The following is an 18,779-nucleotide window of genomic DNA, read 5'->3' on the forward strand; positions in this document are numbered from 1 at the left end:
TAAGAACTGACGAAATCAGCACATCAAGAGTCTGCTCAATCTGTACAAGGCCACAGGCACCCAGTAGTGTCACAGCTGGGTTATGGAAATCAGACTGCGCCCAAAGGGAAGGCAGCTGTGGACGAAGACTACAGGGTTGCATAGACAAATGCTGAAACAAGGACCTCTGTAGGACACTTTCTAAAAGATGAACTAGTAGCCACTGGCAAGTCAGCACAGCCCTCCACTTCTGAGGAGGCAGTTGCTATTGTCAAGTTGCAGTTGAGATTGCTGAGACTGCAGTTGAGCTACCATCCAACCAGATAACTGTAAGTAAACGTGTGTGTGTGTGTGATTGAGCACCACGAACAAATAAGTGGATGTGCTGTGTGACCAGTTATCCACTATTAGTAATAACAGTTTAGTTCTATTAATAGTAGCTTAGTGAAAAAAAGGATAGATTCCTGAATGAGGAAAAGGGAATTTACAGTGATCTCCTTCATACTAAAGACAGGCAAGAGGTAGTGCAGTAAGTAGATAAGGCACTGGGCAGGATAACAGGAAATTGGGTTCTACCTGCATGCTCTGTGCTAGCCATGTATGCAAGTAGTTAATAGAAAACTTTGTATCAGAATAATCTATAGTTTAATACATAAGTCACTTTTTGGGGTGATCTCGGTTGAAAACCCTAAAAAATAAAGCACAGCCAAGCTTCCTCTGGTCTGCTTTTCTCTTGGACATGGGCAAGCTGGGAGCAGCAAGCACAAGAATATATTTATTTGCCCAGATCCAAAATAGTATTGAGGTTTGTGAATCCAGATCTCATCTGCAGCACCAAAAATGTTCCCTGAATATGAAGTTATATGTATACATGTGTTCTTTGATGACAACGTTGATTCAAGAACCTTCTTTCCTGCATGGCCGTACATAATTTCATCCATTTTATGAATGGAGTTGTGGGCTGTAAAATGAATTACAGATTTAGGTTAATAATAAAAAAACAGACCCCCCTCCCCAAAAGTTCAAAGTACCCAATAATGAGGTGAGAATTGAATGTGAATCTTGACTGCAATGTATTACTGATGAATGCTGCCTTAAGGCCTTGGGTACTACAAATAGCAGAATACTGGCAATAAAATAAACTTCAGCAGTTTGGAAGTTCTTTTGTCGACTCTTGCCGCTCTTTTATAGGTATTATTTACCTTAGAAAATAATAGCTGTTAAAAGACTGCATTGTTTTGTTTTCTTTTTAGTGACAAGCTGATCTGGTAGCAATTGTGTGATAGAAAGTTTGTCCAAGTGTAGCATTAAATGATAAGCCAGAGCTTTTGACATTGCTCAATAGAAACATAAGATACAATTCGTAACTGGAGAAGCTGCTGTGCACAGTTTGATGCTTACACGACCCAACAATGACACAAATTCAGTCAGGAATGGAGGCTGGCAGAGTTTGGAAGATGGCAACAGGAATTCAGTGTAATAGAATGTGCTGATGGCAGCTTACTGCAAAATTAAATGCCCTGGTGCCTGCACTGATATGATCCAAGAGGCACAGTTCAAAGGCACAAGCTGATCTCAGCAACACCCACGTCTGGACTGATACAGTCACTTGGTAGCATCATTGGTGTTTGGCTCGAGGCTGTTTGCTGTTCACTGGAAGGACTTCAGCATCTATTAGAATGATCTTGCATTTAACTACCAGAAAAATGCCTCAGCTGCTAAAAGAATGAAACTTCTAAAAGCATTCTATTATGAATCAGGATCGTTCCAGCACTAGCTGAGCATTTAGAGTTCTCTGGTGTGTGTATTATTGGCATCATTATCCTGATTATCAGTGTCTACTTGGCTCATTTATCTGTGGATATAAATCTGTGTGCTTATGCTGAGTACTCACTGAGCATACAGGAATATTTCAGTGCATAAAATTTGGCCAATCATTTTTATAAGGTTAAAAGACCATTTCAAAATGACTAGCTCACTTCACCAAACCATCATTTTTAGAAAAAGTCATGCAAATATCCTGTAATTTGAAACATCCACTGGTCAGAAGCTTCCCAAACTGTGGACTATATGCTTTATTCAGATTTTTATGCTGTGCCCATGTTTCTGAAAACTGGCTATGATTTACAGTCAGGATGACTTACAGAGGGCTCACTACATGGTTTCCATCCCCAGATGCCTGTTCCACAGCAGGAACAGCTCAGTTGCTCATGTTGCAAACTCTGAATCACTGTACGTTACAGTTGCTGCAGTAAGGAAAATAAATGCTGTGTTGGCTTTTGCCAGTTTGTACAGTATGGAAATGGAGGTACTCCTTCACAAGCAGCTTAGAAGCCCCCCTGTTGAAGCAGCAATACGTGAGAAAAGGTTTGGGTGCATAGTTAGGTGACCCATGATGCTTGACTGTGATCACCATTTGTGAGTCAGGTATATGTTGAATAGAATTTCCTACAAAAGCATGATGTCCAAGATCCCAGGTCCAGGATATCTCTTTTCATTCTCTATATTAAAAAAAAACCATAACAAAAAAACCACTGCCACCACCGCTGACAAGAACAAAACACCCCCCAGCCCTTTCTAATAATAATTTATTTGCTAATTTTGTCCAGAAGATGGTAACTAATAATTTCAAATTGCTACCTTAGACTATGAAGAGTTCTTGAAAGTTAAAGTTTTTGAGTTCTACTGAAAGTGTTCTTATGTAGTCCTCTTTAGTAAGAAGACTGGGAAATGATAAAGAGTTATTAAATGGCTTAGATAGACATCCTACAACTGGGTCATGCTTTGTAGATTTGGGTCAAGATGTCAAGAAACTGAATTCCTGCTGTATTTCTTAGTCTGTGGCTCTCTTGGTTGTGAGTCACCAGGTTTTGGGGAGCAGAAGTTTATTCTTTCACAGCCTCATTTCTCCCCAGTGTAGAATGAATAGGTAACTCAGTCTCTTTCAGGTGCAGCACTGAAGGGATTTAGGAGGATGAAAGTAAAAGAATTAAGTTCTTAATGGGTAAAAATATACAAATTATACTGTTGTCATGATCTGAAGGGTTACCTGGCCTATGGATGTGTGGAGGTCATGACCATGAGTTCGTAGGATTCCATAGTACATAAGGACGGGGAGGATTTATCCCCTAAATTTCTCTACTTTGCTACAGATTACCACAAATAACACAAAAAATCACCACTAGTAAGTATACCTATGATGAATACAGTAGATCTCTCTCTCTCTCTCAAGCTATCAGCAATCAATAATATACTATCAATCAATAGTATGGCAATAATCAGTTGCAGAAACAATCAATATTATAGCAACCACTAGTAATAGCAACAATCAAGTAGGTATATACTATTACGGGTTACTACAAACTTACTTAACACACAGTTAAGTGAAGTAACTTATCAACAATATAACAGCAGATATACTTATGATAGATTTCTTATATGGATATGTAACAATATCAGTATCAAGTGAATTAGCTTTCAGAGGGGCTAGATGGGCTAAACTGTCCCAGAGGGGAGGACAAACCAAACTAATCCCAGAAGTGGGCCTAGAGTGGGACCAATAAGATAACAGGCAGAGTCTCACTTCAAAGATGATCCATGTTGCAAAGTCTGGAGTCAGCCAGGCATCCCTGGTGAGAGTCCAAGATCTCGTAGAAAGTTCATGTGGAATTCAACCTGTTTAGGAAAGGAAAAGTATGTGCAGCATGGGAAGTTCTCAGAGAGAGAGGCTCCATTGAGTCCTTTTTATAACATAGAGACATAAGAAAGCATAGGACACCACCACTTTGAGCAGTCAATAGGTGCTGTTAATTTCTGGTTTTCACCTGTAACAGCCAATAGATGATGATCTATTAATCTATTGATTATCTATCTGAGACAGTCAGCATGGCTTCACCAAGGGCAAGTCCTGCCTGACCAACCTAGTGGCCTTCTATGATGGAGTGACTACATCAGTGGACAAGGGAAGAGCTACAGATGTCATCTATCTGGACTTCTGTAAGGCCTTTGACACGGTCCCCTACAACATCCTTCTCTCTAAATTGGAGAGAGATGGATTTGATGGATGGACTGTTTGGTGGATGAGGAATTGGTTGGATGGTCGCATCCAGAGGGTAGTGGTCAACAGCTCAATGTCCAGATGGAGATCAGTGACAAGTGGTGTCCCTCAGGGGTCCATATTGGCACCAGTACTGTTTAATGTCTTCATCAATGACATAGATGGTGGGATTCAGTGCACCCTCAGCAAGTTTGCAGATGACACCAAGCTGAGTGGTGCAGTTGACATGCCTGAGGCATGGGATGCCATCCAGAGGGACCTGGACAAGCTCAAGAAGTGGGCCCATGTGGACCTCATGAGGTTCAACAAGGCCAAGTGCAAGGTCCTGCACCTGGGTCGGGGCAACCCCCAGTATCAATACAGGCTGGGGGAGGAAGGGATTGAGAGCAGCCCTGCGGAGAAGGACTTGGGGGTACTGCTGGATGAAAAGCTGGACGTGAGCAGGCAATGTGTGCTCGCAGCCCAGAAAGCCAACTGTATCCTGGGCTGCATCAAAAGAAGCATGGCCAGCAGGTCAAGGGAGGTGATTCTGCCCCTCTACTCTGCTCTGGTGAGACCCGCAGCTGGAGTTCTGCATCCAGCTCTGGAGCCCTCAGCACAGGAAAGACATGGACCTGTTGGAGCGGGTCCAGAGAAGGGCCACAAAAGTGATCAGAGGGATGGAACACCTCTCCTATGAAGAAAGGCTGAGAGAGTTGGAGTTGTTAAGCCTGGAGAAGAGAAGGCTCTGGGGAGACCTTACTGTGGCCTTTCAGTACTTAAAGGGGGCTTATAAGAAAGATGAGGACAAACTTTTTAGCAGGGCCTGTTGTGATAGGACAAGGGTAATGGTTTTAAACTAAAAGAGTATAGATTCAGACTAGATATAAGGAAGAAATTTTTTACAATGGGGTGGTGAAACACTGGAACAGGTTGCCCAGAGAGGTGGTAGATGCCCCATCCCTGGAAACATAGAAGGTCAGATTGGACGGGGCTCTGAGCAGCCTGATGTAGTTGAAGATGTCCCTGCTCATTGCAGGGGGGTTGGACTAGATGACCTTTAAAGGTCCCTTCTAACACAAACTATTCTATGATTCTATGATGTTTTCTGTTCTTTCAGACCAATTTTTATTCTTCAAGATAGTTGTCCTGTTCTTTCAGTTAGAACAGTCAGTGGCAGTTACAATTCTTGCTTTCTCAGGACGTTTTCCCCTTTTTACAGACTTTTTTTCACCTTTTCAGATAAAAAAACTGCCATTACAGTTCCTAGCTAGCCACCAGGTGCCCACCAAGCCACTCTATCACACCCCCTTCTCAGCTGCACAGGGGGAGAAAATATGATGAATGGCTCATGGGTTGAGATAAGGACAGGGAGAGATCAGTCACCAATTACTGTCACAGGCAAAACTTGACTTGGGGAAATTAATTGAATTTCTTGCCAATCAAAATCAGAGTAGGACAATGAGAAATAAAACCAAATCTTAAAACACCTTCCCCCCACCCCTGCCTTCTTCACAGGCTCAAATTCACTCCTGATTTTCTCTACCTCCTCCCACTGAGCAGCGCATGGGGACAAAGAATGGGGATTGTGGTCTGTTCATCACACATTATCTCTACCGCTCCTTTGTCCTCACACTCATCCTCTGCTCCAGTGTGGGGTCCAACCCATGGGAGACAGTCCTCCACAAACTTCTCCAACGTGAGTCTTTCCTGCGGGCTGCAGTTCTTCATGAACTGCTCCAGCGTGGGTCCTTTCCATGGGGTGCAGTCCTTCAGGAACAGACTGCTCCAGGCAGTGGTCCCTGTGGGTCACAGCCTCCTTCGGGCACATCCACCTGCTCCGGCGTGAGGTCCTCCACAGGCTGCAGGTGGATATCTGCTTCACCATTAACCTCCATGGGCTGCAGGGGGACAACCTGTGTCACCATGGTCTTCACCACGGGCTGCAGGGGAATCTCTGCTCTGGTGCCTGGAGCACCTCCTCCCCCTCCTTCTTCACTGACCTTGGTGTCTGCAGAGTTGTTTCTCTCACATATCCTCATTCCTCTCTTCTGGTTGCTGTTTTGCAGCAGTTTTTGCCACTTTCTTAAATATGTTATTGCAGAGGCGCTACCAACGTTGCTGATGGGCTCAGCTTTGGCCAGTGGCGGGTCCACCTTGGAGCCAGCTGGAACTGACTCTGTCCAACATGGGGGAAGCTTCTGGCATCTTCTCACAGGAACCACCTCTGTAGCCCCCCCGCTACCAAAACCTTGCCACGCAAACCCAATACATTATCGATGGTATCTGAGGATGTCTCTGGTTTCTAGGTACCCAACTGTGCTTCAAAGATGCCAGCTGTACTTCCCAAGAATGCTTCTGGTTCACAGGCCTAGTTCCTAGGCTCACAGTTCCCAGGCTGGCAGGCATTTTCTCTGTCAATATTTTTCAGCAGACATTTTCTTCTGTTCAGTAATTTTCCTTTCTAACCGGGTCACCTTTATGACTGCTTACATCAGCTGTTAACATAAAAAGCAAAAGTAAATAAGTAAGGGAACCCCCCAGATATTCCTACACAGCAGTTCTAATAAAAGCAGAAAATCTTTAGTTTATAAGAAATTTTTTTTTCTTTTTAAAATGGAGCAGAATAAGAAAGGTTGAAGAGGAAATTTTCTGTGTATGTAAGCATCCTTTAGCTGCCGTTGATGTAGTCTTTGAAGAAATATGTAAGAAGTTGATGACAATGAAAATTAAGTGTCTTTTTCTGAAAATTCTGACAGCTGACCTGTCCATCACAAGGACATAAACTGGGAGAGCACTGTTTCTGACCGTGAGCTCTGAAGTGGACAGCAAGGAATACTGACAGCTCAGGGTGGTTTAGCATGGTCACCCAACAAAAAAATTAATTAAATATTATGTGTGGAGGGAAAGATTTCTTCACTCTCCTTTTTATTAATCTTAGATTTCTTTTGGCACTTTGCTGTTTGTAGCCCTGAGGACAGCACATCAATGTTCAAATCAACAACACTAATGCAACATTTAAAAAGAAAACCAGAGTTGGTGGGGAAAAGATAAATAATACTCAATATAATTTACAGCATTATTCATCACACTATCAAACGTTAACAATATTTATCTTTCTGATTTTGACAAGTTTTCCTGTGTGCAAAAGACAAGTCATACATTCTGCATGCTACCCACTCTCCTGGATTATGAAAAATAATCATTCTGAACAATCTGCTCTTGTTGCCTTTCTTGAAGCCCAATAAGAATGTTAGAAAGTGGAGGACCTGAGAGCAATGCTACATCCAAAACTGTGCCCTCAGAGACTTAATGGCAGAGAAAGACAGGGAGAGTGACAGAAAGCTAATAAAATTTTTGATCCTTTGAAGTCAAAGAAAGTTTTATCATTCAACTGACTGCACCTAAATCCAGAAATTCAGTTTCTAAAATTTTATATTTGAATGAAAACACAAACCCACATCTCTCTATCAATTTCCCTGGTTGCAGACAGGGAATTTGCAGCATGTTCAGAATGGAAACACCTTTTTTCCGTTTGCTATATTTATTCTACTAAGCTATTATTTTGGTATTCTTTATAACTGAGGTATCTGAACATGAAAACTGTAGACAAACAATGGGTCACAACTGTAGACAAAGAAAAAGATGAGACAGGAAAACAGAGCAACCACTGATATTTCAGTTACTGATGATGACGGTAGGGTAGGATCTGAATAACAGATGACACAGTGACCCACAGTGATGCAAGAGAGGTGACAGGCCAACATGATATCTAGAGGGTACACTATGCAAGAACATTAGAAGACAGAGCACTGACTATCCCACAGTATGTTTTTTCAAGGCCATCTGCACTATTCTTTAAGCTTCCTCTAATTAACTAATTAAATGTACTAATTGTGCATATATTGTGCTCTCCAAGACAGATGTGTGCCTGCCTGCAGTTATGTATTTATACGTAACAAAACGGCCTGAAAATATATTTCTGTGAAACAATTTAGTTGGTATCTAGTTACTATGAAGAAGGGAGATAAACAGTAGTAAATGGAAAGTTCAGGTGAGGTTAAATAATACTGTGATTTTGGTCAAGTAAAACATTATTGGGATTATCTGATATCAAGCTCTTGATTCAAATAAAGATATTTTATACATGAAATGCTTAAAAGTAGCATCTAACTATAGCTTAGGCACCAAACTGACAAATTTAAGGTGCTGCAAGTCTCCATTCATTTGTTGTTTAAGTGAGATATCTGCCTTCTCTTAGTGATCAAATTTCTGCTACTGAAATAAATGTGGTTTTGTGTCCCAGAAGTTCCATTTCTTTTCTTAAACTTCCTCTCTCTCTGTAGACTAAAGATTTGGTCCTCTTTGGATCCACACTCTCAGTGCAGTTACATCGTTTCCAAATTGACCGATAATTAACTCCTCAAGTCTGTATGACACCAAAACTTTGTCAACAGAAACCTAGTAGGATTCCCAGCCTACACATTTGCCATCTGGATAAATCCCTGAGCAACTTGGTCTAATCCCATAGCTCACCCTTTGAACGGGAGGTTGGACTAGAAACTTCCTGAGATCCCTTCCAACCTAGATTATTTTATAGTCACATGGGTTTCTATGTCCATGTTCAGAGACCTTTTCTAAAGGAATTCAAGCAAAATACCTGCAGAAGGAAGGAAAAAGTGCCCACAGATAACAGATTAATTCCTTGTTTGTGTTATGGAAATTCAGATTCAGATCATGTAACTATTACATCTGGAAGAAGAATGTGCATAACCATAGCCTTCTTCAAATAAAAGCTGTCTATGTTTACCTGGGACACAGAACACAGAGACCTCTTCTGGGAACAGGCACTTACCCCATTTTTTCAAGGAATAATAACTTTGTATAGTTGACAGCACCCATATTCAGTATAAACAGTCTTTTTTGTGCTTGCAATAGAAGTGGCATCTGCAATACACTCAACAGTGATCAAAAGTTTCCTTTATGAGTATAAGCCTCTTCCCAAACTGAACCCATAAAGGCAGCAAGTTTTCTGGATATGGTGTGGTGATACCCTTTCTACTCTGCTACCATCCCATTGTAGGTCTGTGCTGGTTTTGGCTGGGATAGAGTTAATTTTCTTCCTGGTAGCTAGTATGGGGCTGTGTTTTGGATTTGTGCTGGAAACAGTGTTGATAACACAGGGATGTTTTCTTTATTGCTGAGCAGTGCTTACACAGAGTCAAGGTCTTTTCTGCTTCTCACCCCACCCCACCAGCGAGGAGGCTGGGGGTGCACAAGAAGATGGGAGGGGACACAGCGGGACAGCTGACCCCAACTGACCAAAGGGATATTCCATACCATACAACATCATGCTCAGCATATAAAGGTGGGGGAAGAAGAAGGAAGGGGGGGACGTTTGGAGCGATGGCATTTGTCTTCCCAAGTAACCGTTACGCGTGATGGAGCCCTGCTTTCCTGGAGATGGCTGCCGATTCCCTGCCGATGGGAAGTAGTGAATGAATTCCTTATTTTGCTTTGCTTGCATGCGTGGGTTTTGCTTTACCTATTAAACTGTCTTTATCTCAACCCACGAGTTTCCTCACTCGAGAGGGACTCGCTGGAGAGGGCCTTTTTACAAGGCCGTGCAGTGATAGGACAAGGGGTAATGGCTTTAAACTGAAAGAGAGTAGATTTAGACTAGATGTAAGGAAGAAATTCTTCACAGTGAGGGTGGTGAGGCACTGGAACAGGTTGCCCAGAGAGGTTGTGGATGCCCCATCCCTGAAAGTGTTCAAGACCAGGCTGGATGGGGCTTTGAGCAAGCTGGTCTAGTGGAAGGTGTCCCTGGCCATGGCAGGGGGGTTGGAACTAGGTGATCTTTAAGGTCCCTTCCAACCCAAACCATTCTATGATTCTATGATTCTCACTTCTACCCTTCTGATTCTCTCACCCATCCCGCTGGGGGGGATTGCGCGAGCAGCTCTGTGGGGCTTAGTTGCCTGCTGGGGTTAAACCATGACAAGGCTTTCATAGGAAGACCATTTACTTATTCTCCAATATTTGCATTGGAGAACAAGCGTATTACTTAGCTAATCTATTTTTAAAGCAAACACATTCTTTTTGTCTCCTTTGCAGACACATCTACATAAAAAGTAGTCCAACTTAATTTCAGAAAAAAACCTATTAGGTTTTATTTCAACCTAATAAACTGTATTAGTTAAAACATTAGTTATAGCAGTTAGCCCATAATTTTAGTTCAAGACAATTTTTGAGTTTCAAGCAAAACAAACCCAGAAATTTTAGACAATCATTCTAAGCTCTGGTGGAAGTAGTGGTGTGAAGAGTATGAATAGCTTACCGATCACACTGCTAAGTTACATGGTAAAGGTTTGATGGCTAATATTCACATTGAAAGTGGAAGTAATATAGATCATTAAGCTGACCAGACAAAATGATGAGCCAGGAAGCAATTGAATAGAAAAATTGACTTGAGTCTCTTCTCTAGTTTCTAAAGCAGTAATCCAGGGACAGACGTTGGTTTATGAGACACTCTGAGTGGTCTACAGGTGCTTTCACTACTGAATTTTTATCTTTACCAGACAAAGAGGAGGAATAGGACTTGGCTGTCTATGGTTATGTTTTGTTTGGGTCTTGTATGTAGGTGCTGTTGAAAGCAGCACCTTGCCTGTGGCAGTCTGTGTGACTGGCCGTGTCAGTGTCCTCTGTGTCTGTGTGTCTGTGTGTTTGTCTCTGGGACATGTGCACAGCTTCATTACTGGTTGAACCTGCAAGCGGGGAAGCAGCAGCCGTGTCCTCAGTCTGGGCAGAGGCCTCCAGGTCCCTGGGACACCAGGCTGGGCTCCAGCAGCCAGGCAGGAGGAATCTGGGCTGGAGTGGCTAGAGGAGGCGGCCGCGCTTCTTACTTCCACTCTATAGCTGGTCCAAAGAACTAAGCAATACAACTAAAAAATGGTGTATATCTTCAAAGCTGAGTGATTAAACCTGGTGTGGTGGTTTGTCAGTCATACAGAGTGTTGCGATGTTGGTTAAGTGTTATAAATGGAGGAATAGGAAGTTATGAGTTTACACATCCTCTGTCTGGCACACTATTTTCTGTGCTGCTTGAGAATATTGACTCTGAACAGGTCTATTTTGTAGCTTTTTTCCTCAAGTTTCTGAGACGTTACTTTTTTCAGATGAAAGGCTCTCTAAAGTAATCTGTAATACTGGGACTCACACTGAAAGGGAAGGTGGTAAGAAGCACTAGTTGTGACTATGAAAGAAAGAAAATGGACGTTCTGACTGTTTTTTAAACATGGAATTATTTTTTCCTGTATTTTTTTTCTTCTTTTGTGGAAGAAAAAACACCCTCCTTGTAACTATTTCCAGCAATATCTTGCAATGGTGTGTTCAAATCAATTGTAGTGTAACTGCTTAGGAAGAGGAAGTTGCAAATTTTCTGCTACATTTATGTGTGAGTTAGAGCAAAAAACCCTGGAATATGCCATAAATACATACAAGAGAGATATGGATTGATCTGATTAATTCACCGTAGAAATTTCAGATTGGCCATGGATGATGGTGAATTTTTCTCATCTTCACTTCTACTTCATTATTATTATCATATTGTCCTTTAGGCCAGCAGTATGGAAGATATGAATGCTCTACTTTTTATCTCAAAAATAAAATCATGGGAGCGTCAAAAGAAAGCAATGGAGAAATTGAAGACAATCCTCGTTGCTTGAGGGAGAAGTATGACTTTTCTTCCAAGATTTTTGGTTAGAATTAGAGACAATAAAAATACTTGTTTATCTGAGGCATAGGGGCAGTGTGGAACTTGGTCTCTATATCATGAGACTAGAGGAATGCCTTCAGTCCAAAGTATTTAACACAATCTTTTTGTCTGGTTTCTCCACCTGTCCACCGTACCTAGCAGTCTAGTTAGGGGCTATAGTGGGCATAGACAACAGCCAATGCTCAAAAGGCTGTACAGGCTGCAGAATGACTTATAAAATAATTTTAAAACTATTTTATCTACTAGAAATCTATCTTTTTCATTTTCAAGTATTAATGTTTTTATTTAGCATAACACAAAGAGAACTTAGATTTTGCTATATCCTTTTCTTAAGTGATATAACTGAAGAGAGAGAAAGTAAACCTGAACTACTTGACAGACTTTTCCCTGTAGATAGCTTTTTCTGCTAGTGTATTCTGTAACACAGTGCCTATTCTAAGACCAAATCCATTAAATGCTTTTCTTCCCCTCTGCTCTCAAAAACAAAAAAACAAAGAAAAAAATTTAAAAAACCCCAGATCATTACATGTCCCCATGTTGCCTGGGCGCCACCCCAGAAAGCCGGTATATAATGGACATCAGAATCCTTGAAAATGGTTATTTGCCATGAGTGCTTGACAGTTTGACCTTTCACTTCAAAATTACTTGTTGTCACTTCTTGCCATACACCCATGAATGTCACTCTCCACACCGTTTCAGTCTCTCATTATGACTAGTGGGTGGTATACCTGTAAACAGCTTTCTGTAGTCTAGGTTTCCATTAGATTCACTCTGAGGTATATAACATGGCTAATACATTTCTGAACCAATTATGGAGTTAGTGCTTTAAAAAAACATATGCTCTCAGAGTTTTCCCTCCTTAGAATCTTAATTTAAGCTAAGATTTGATAGCTCAGATTTTGGTTCAAAATATTATAGACAACTGTGCCCTCTGCTCCCTAATTTAAATACAAACTTTCTTGGTAGTGATTGAAACTTTAATTGCCATTTGTGAGAAAATTCTTTCCAACAACAAAATTATGAAGAGGTGTGAACATTATTTTCCCTTCATCTAACCATGTTCTGAGGCATTTGGTGTGAAGTCCTCTGTGCCTTCCTGGTGTAAATGCTACATGTTGAATTAAAGGCTTGAATATACACTGAAGCAAGAACAGAAATATTCAAATCTGACCACTAGGATTAAGCACCATTTTTGTTCTCCTTTTGAATATTTTGTGTAACACAAAAATTGAAGTGGTATCTTCAACCCACCATGGCAGTGCCACTGAATTGCATAGGAGAGCCAGTGCATCGATCTTTTTGATCTCCGTTACAATAGTGGGGAAATATTCCACAGTTATCAACTTTAAGTTACTTGCAGCTGTACAGACACTATGTGCCATATAAGTGCCTAGGTTAACGCATAAACAGCATTTGATACTCAAGGTGATGCTTTTTCAGAGACATTTGGATTGTGCAGTCTAACCTCATTTGCACTGATATACTTGAAAAAATACTCACAGAGTATTTGTTCATCCAAGTGACTTAACTCAGATGCATGGGTATCCCAGCTGTGATATCCGAGCTGACTACCAAAGAAACATGAAGGATAGAGATCAATGAGTTTAATAAAGATATCCCTGAAGGATAAAGCGTTCCATGAAACCACAATTTTTCAGATTTTTTTTTTTTTTAATTCAAGCAGAAAAGGGCAAATTGGATATAAAAACTGGAACTCCTTTTAAAAAATACATTAAACTTCCTGAGGAAAACCTGATACATTCAGTTTTCCTTTAAAATTTTATATATTGATAAATACCATAAGTCATTTCATTCAGGATGGTTGGTGCTGTTGGGAATTAGACAGTTTTGGACACATTCTACAATAGACATTTAATCAATGGGGGTTTTCTTGAGAGCTGAGTTTTTTCATGGAACCTGCGCTTCAAATCTAATGTGATAGGCAGACTTAAAAGGGGTAGTTCTGTAATAGGTACATTTAGTACTTATTTCATTTTCTTGCTGGAAACATCAAAGATGTCCAAGTGTTTTGCTCAAGCATGAGGGAGTGATTTGAAAATGAACTTAAAGGCATTTCAATATCTACTCACAGCTACTTCCCCATGTAATGGCTTCATATTCATCAGAAAGATAACAGAATATTTTAACAAATATTTTGTCACAATGTGTGGTGCTATAAAATTTTATAACACTGTATATGCCACATGACCATTTCTATTACATACATCATGAAATACATTATATGCTCTGTATTGAAACACCATTTTGCCATAAATCCTTTTTAAACACTGCTCTTACAATGAGTTCACTTAGGGTCTTTTTCTTCATTCAGGATAATTCTTTCTTTTCTTTTTTCTTTTTTTTTTTTTTTTTAAATCTGATTAGGGATGAAAGTGTAGTTTCAAATGTGAGAAAGCCCCTGAAAAGGGATAGAAGGCAAGGGGAGAGCATTCATTGAGTATAAGTGGCCATGGCCTCAGAGTGGGTCTGTGCTGGGAAAAGGTGTTCACAGGAGAGAGGAAACAGGATGGTTTCACTTTGAGGGCAGTGTTTCTGAGGCATATAGGAGACAAGGATGGGCATCTATGCTAGGGCAGATCATGACAGAAGAGAACCATCTGTTCATCTGTGTTCTGGTCTCTGCAATGGCCCAGGACCAAGCTGACATACATGAAATGGTAAACTCATGGAAAGAACTAAAGATTGCAGTATAAGGACTCCAAGGCTGAGTCTGGACGAAAGTGCAGGCTATTGTCTCTCAATGTACAGAACAGGATCAAGATCTGGTCTCTGGCCCTGAGAGCCAATTGCATAGCAAGATAAACCCTGCTTTCCCCAGAACAGCTTCATCCGCGTCCTGGGAGCAGTTGATCCCCAAGCTGCCTCCTAACTGTGCCCAGGCATGGTTTGAGAGAACTCAAGAATCTGGTCTGGATGCCCGAGGGACCAAAAGAGCAAGGCAAATCACAGAGCACACCTTCTCATGGAGTTGCATCCGCTTTGTCTAGCACATCTGCGTTGCGCTTTTATTGGGGCACAAAGTATCCACACTGCCCATTGTTTTCCCATTCTGGTGAATAGCTCAGCTCCTCATTTCTACAGGTAATGTAAAGTTGACATGATATTACTACAGCCTCCAATCAAGTGTTTGAGAAGAATTGAATTCCTTGCGCATATGGAGATTGGCTATCCCCAGTACAGGTCACACCTGCCTGCATTGCTTTGCAAACTCTTTGATGTTTTGCAATTAAAAATACAGAAAAGAAAGCGAAGGACAGAAATATCTAGTTATTTGCAGTGATTCAACAGTGATGTGGAAAGTCTTCTATAACAATAGTTCATATATTATGTTGCCAAGCAAATTATTCACTCCTGTATGTTGGAAGTATATTTGATAGATTACATGCACTCAAAATATTACCTTCTTTTTCAGGACCTTCTTTTTGCTGTAATTTTTCCATATCATCTTGCCTCTGTTCTACTTTCTTTTTTCTTCCTATTTTCCCTATGTGCCAGAATAATTGTCTGTCTTTGTCCTCTCTCAGTTTCCATTTTCAGAGCCTTGACTACATGGGTCACAAACTCAGACGCATAATCCTCTGCTATCTGAGCAAGGTCAAAATTAAACAACATAAAGTTCCTGTGATTAGAATTAGTTTCCTTTGCTTCAGACCAGACCTCTTGAGGGCAATCAAAACTGTTAAAAAGAATTGCTGCAAAATTAATACTATGGAGAACGGATTTTTTTTTTTTTAATTCACCAAAGTCTTTATTTTGAACTCCCCACTGCTTTCTATCAACTTTTGCATCCTTCTCCTGAATTTAGAGCATCTGTAAAGAATCAGTTATGAACTCCATTTCTTTAATTCACTAATACCCAGGGGGTTGACTTAGTTCTATTCATGTTAAATAGTTATTTCCCCTACCCGAGGAAATCAGTGAGACTGATTTCACTCTTGGAGTGAAAATTGTGTGCAAGGGTATCAGAATGTGATCCCCCTAGAAGTGCTTAATCCCAAATTGCTTCCCTAAATCAAGGACAACAATTTCAAAGCATTCCCCAGTGCCTACCATTTTCCTAACACCGATCTTCTGATCCCTTTTGACCAAATAACATGCAGGGCTCTAAACAAGCAGATGACTTGGCGGTAAGAGGGACACTGCTGTGGAGTGCTATATCATCACTGTGTTTGCTGCCTTCTTTCAGCCTCTGCATTTTCTCTTGTTGTTATCTCCCACTGTGTCATATTTTGTCTTTAAACATTATTACACTAATCCTGCTATTTACATGCTGGTACAGGCATGTGGAGTCCTGTTGAATCCAACAAGACCACATATCTCATGTTTACTGTTGGGGATTTTGATTAAAAACTATATGGGACAGCCACAAGGGAGTAATCCTGGCCCCAGTGATAGTGAAAAAAACAAAAAGTGATGGGAATTTAACCACTGAATTTCATGGAGCCTGTCTTTTCTTACTAAGTAAACACATGTCCTGGTTTTGGCTGGGACAGAGTTAACTCTCTTCTTAGTAGCTGGTACAGTGCTGGGTTTTGGATTTAGTGTGAGAATGATGTTGATAACACGCTGATGTTTTAGCTGTTGCTAAGTAGCGCTTATCTTAAGCCAAGGACTTTTCAGTTTCCCATGCTCTGCCAGCAAGCAGGTGTGCAAGGAGCTGGGAGGGAGCAGAGCCGGGGCAGCTGACCTGAACTAGCCAAAGGGCCATTCCATACCATGGAACATCATGCCCAGTGGTTAGCTCAGTTGGTTAGAGCATGGTGCTAATAATGCAAAAAGGTCACGGGTTCGATCCCCAAATTCCCAGTATATAAACCGGGGGGAGTTGGCTGGGAGGCGCGAATCGCGGCTGGGGAACTAACTGAGCATCGGTCACCGGGTGGTGAGCAATTGCATTGTGCATCACTGGATTTTTTTCTTTCCTCCCCCTTCCTTTTTGTTATATTCCTTTTCATTACTATTATTATTATATTTCATTATTACTATTGTTAGTATTATATTTTACTTTAGTTATTAAACTGTTCTTATCTCAACCCACGAGTTTTACTTTTTTTTTTTCCCTTTCCTCCTCCCCACCCCACTGGGAGGGGGAAGGGGGAAGCGGCTGCGTGGTGCTGAGTTGCTGGCTGGGGTTAAACCACGACAACACATAAGATGATAATCTCAGGACTGCATACAGGCATGCATATGCATCAATATATGCTGGAGACCACCCAGCTGGAAAGCAGCTTGGCAGAGAAGGACCTGGGGGTCCTGGTGGACACCAAGTTGAACATGAGCCAGCAATATGCCCTTGCTGCAAAGAAGGTGAATGGAATCCTCTGTTGCATTAGACAAAATATTGTCAGTGGGTTGAGGGAGGTGATCTTTCCCCTTTATTCAGTGCTGGTGAGGCCACACCTGGAGTGCTGGGTCCAGTGCTGAGCTCCTCAGTACAAGAGAGATATGGACATAGTGGAGAGAGTCCAGCAAAGGGCCATGAAGAGGATTAAGTGTCTGGAGCACCTCACATATGAGGAAAGGCTGAGAGAGCTGGGACTGTTCAGCCTAGAGAAGAGAAGACTCAGGGGGATCTTATCAATGTGTATAAATACCTGAAGGGACGGTGCAAAGAGGGCAGAGCCAGGCTCTTTTCAGTGGTGCCCTCATGCCAGGACCAGAGGCAATGGGCAGAAACTGAAACACAGAAGATTCCCTTGAACATCAGGAAATGCTTTTTTACTGTGAGAATGATCAAGCACTGGCACAGATTGCTCAGAGAGATTATGGAGTCTCTCTCATTTGAGATATTTAAAAGCCACCTAGGCACAGTTCTGGGCAACTGGCTCTAGGTGGCCCTGCTTGAGCAGGGGGGTCAGACAAGACGATCTTCAGACATCCCTTTCAACCTCAACTATTCTGTGAGTCTGTGAAATCTTTGCAGATCCTTGCTGAGTAGGATAGATTTGGTGGCTGGAACTTGTTGAAAAATACGTTCAGAGTCAGTAAGTGGCATACTACAGCGAAACAGGACCGGCAGCACCAGTTTCTGAGTAACTACAGGAAGACTGGACATACAAGGATGCTTATGAGATACACATCACAAAAATACCAGGAAAGTTAAGGCTTTAAATCTTGCATTCCCTGTTTCATCCCTGCTTAAAAGAATTGTTCACCATTTTAATGTAAAACCTTTTGCTGCACTGTCATTTGAGTGGTTAGCTGGTATTTCCGAGTTGTCTTCCACTTTGAATTCTACTAGGTGAAATTTGTTTTGATGTTCCCTTATTTACTTAACCAATAAAGGAAGGAAGGAAGGAAGGAAGGAAGGAAGGAAGGAAGGAATGTAAATGCACAAAGCCATGTTCATTTCACCATAGGAAGGAAAAAATAAAACTCAAATTCAAAAAACTTTATTGAAAATATCAATGAAATGGAAATTCCTTTCTTGAAAATCCCCCATGTCTTTAACACCTGTAAACTCAATAGCAAGTTTTGTTTTACTCTTTCCTCTTAAAGACTCATTTGCAAATTCTTCAGGCTGGAAGCCGAGGTAACCCATTTGTGGTCTAAAGCAGGTTCTGGATAAGCCACAGATTCCTTGGGCAGCAGCTTCCCTTCCTCACTGGAAATGCTATGACATAAAGGTTTTGACTTCTGCTTCCAATTAGTCTGAAGGGAAATGTTTGATATATTTCACAAAACGTGGAAGTATTTTTAGATCAGAGACCTCCATCATGGCAGCTGCCAGCACCTTTTGACAAAAAATTGACCAAATTTTGACATTCTGACATCTAGACACACAGAGAGGCAAACAGACAGTATCCAAACACAATTTTGAACTGATGTGACACTTGGGGATAAGGGCATCAACAAAGATTTGTGAGTTGATTCATATTCACTGAAACTATGAGTATGCCAAAGACCTGTTAACACGAAGAGATCTTTTTCCCCCCCAGTTTCAAAGCACTCTGTTTTCTTTCCAGA

Source organism: Gymnogyps californianus, chromosome 2 (assembly GCF_018139145.2).
Source record: "Gymnogyps californianus isolate 813 chromosome 2, ASM1813914v2, whole genome shotgun sequence".
NCBI lineage: Eukaryota > Metazoa > Chordata > Aves > Accipitriformes > Cathartidae > Gymnogyps > Gymnogyps californianus.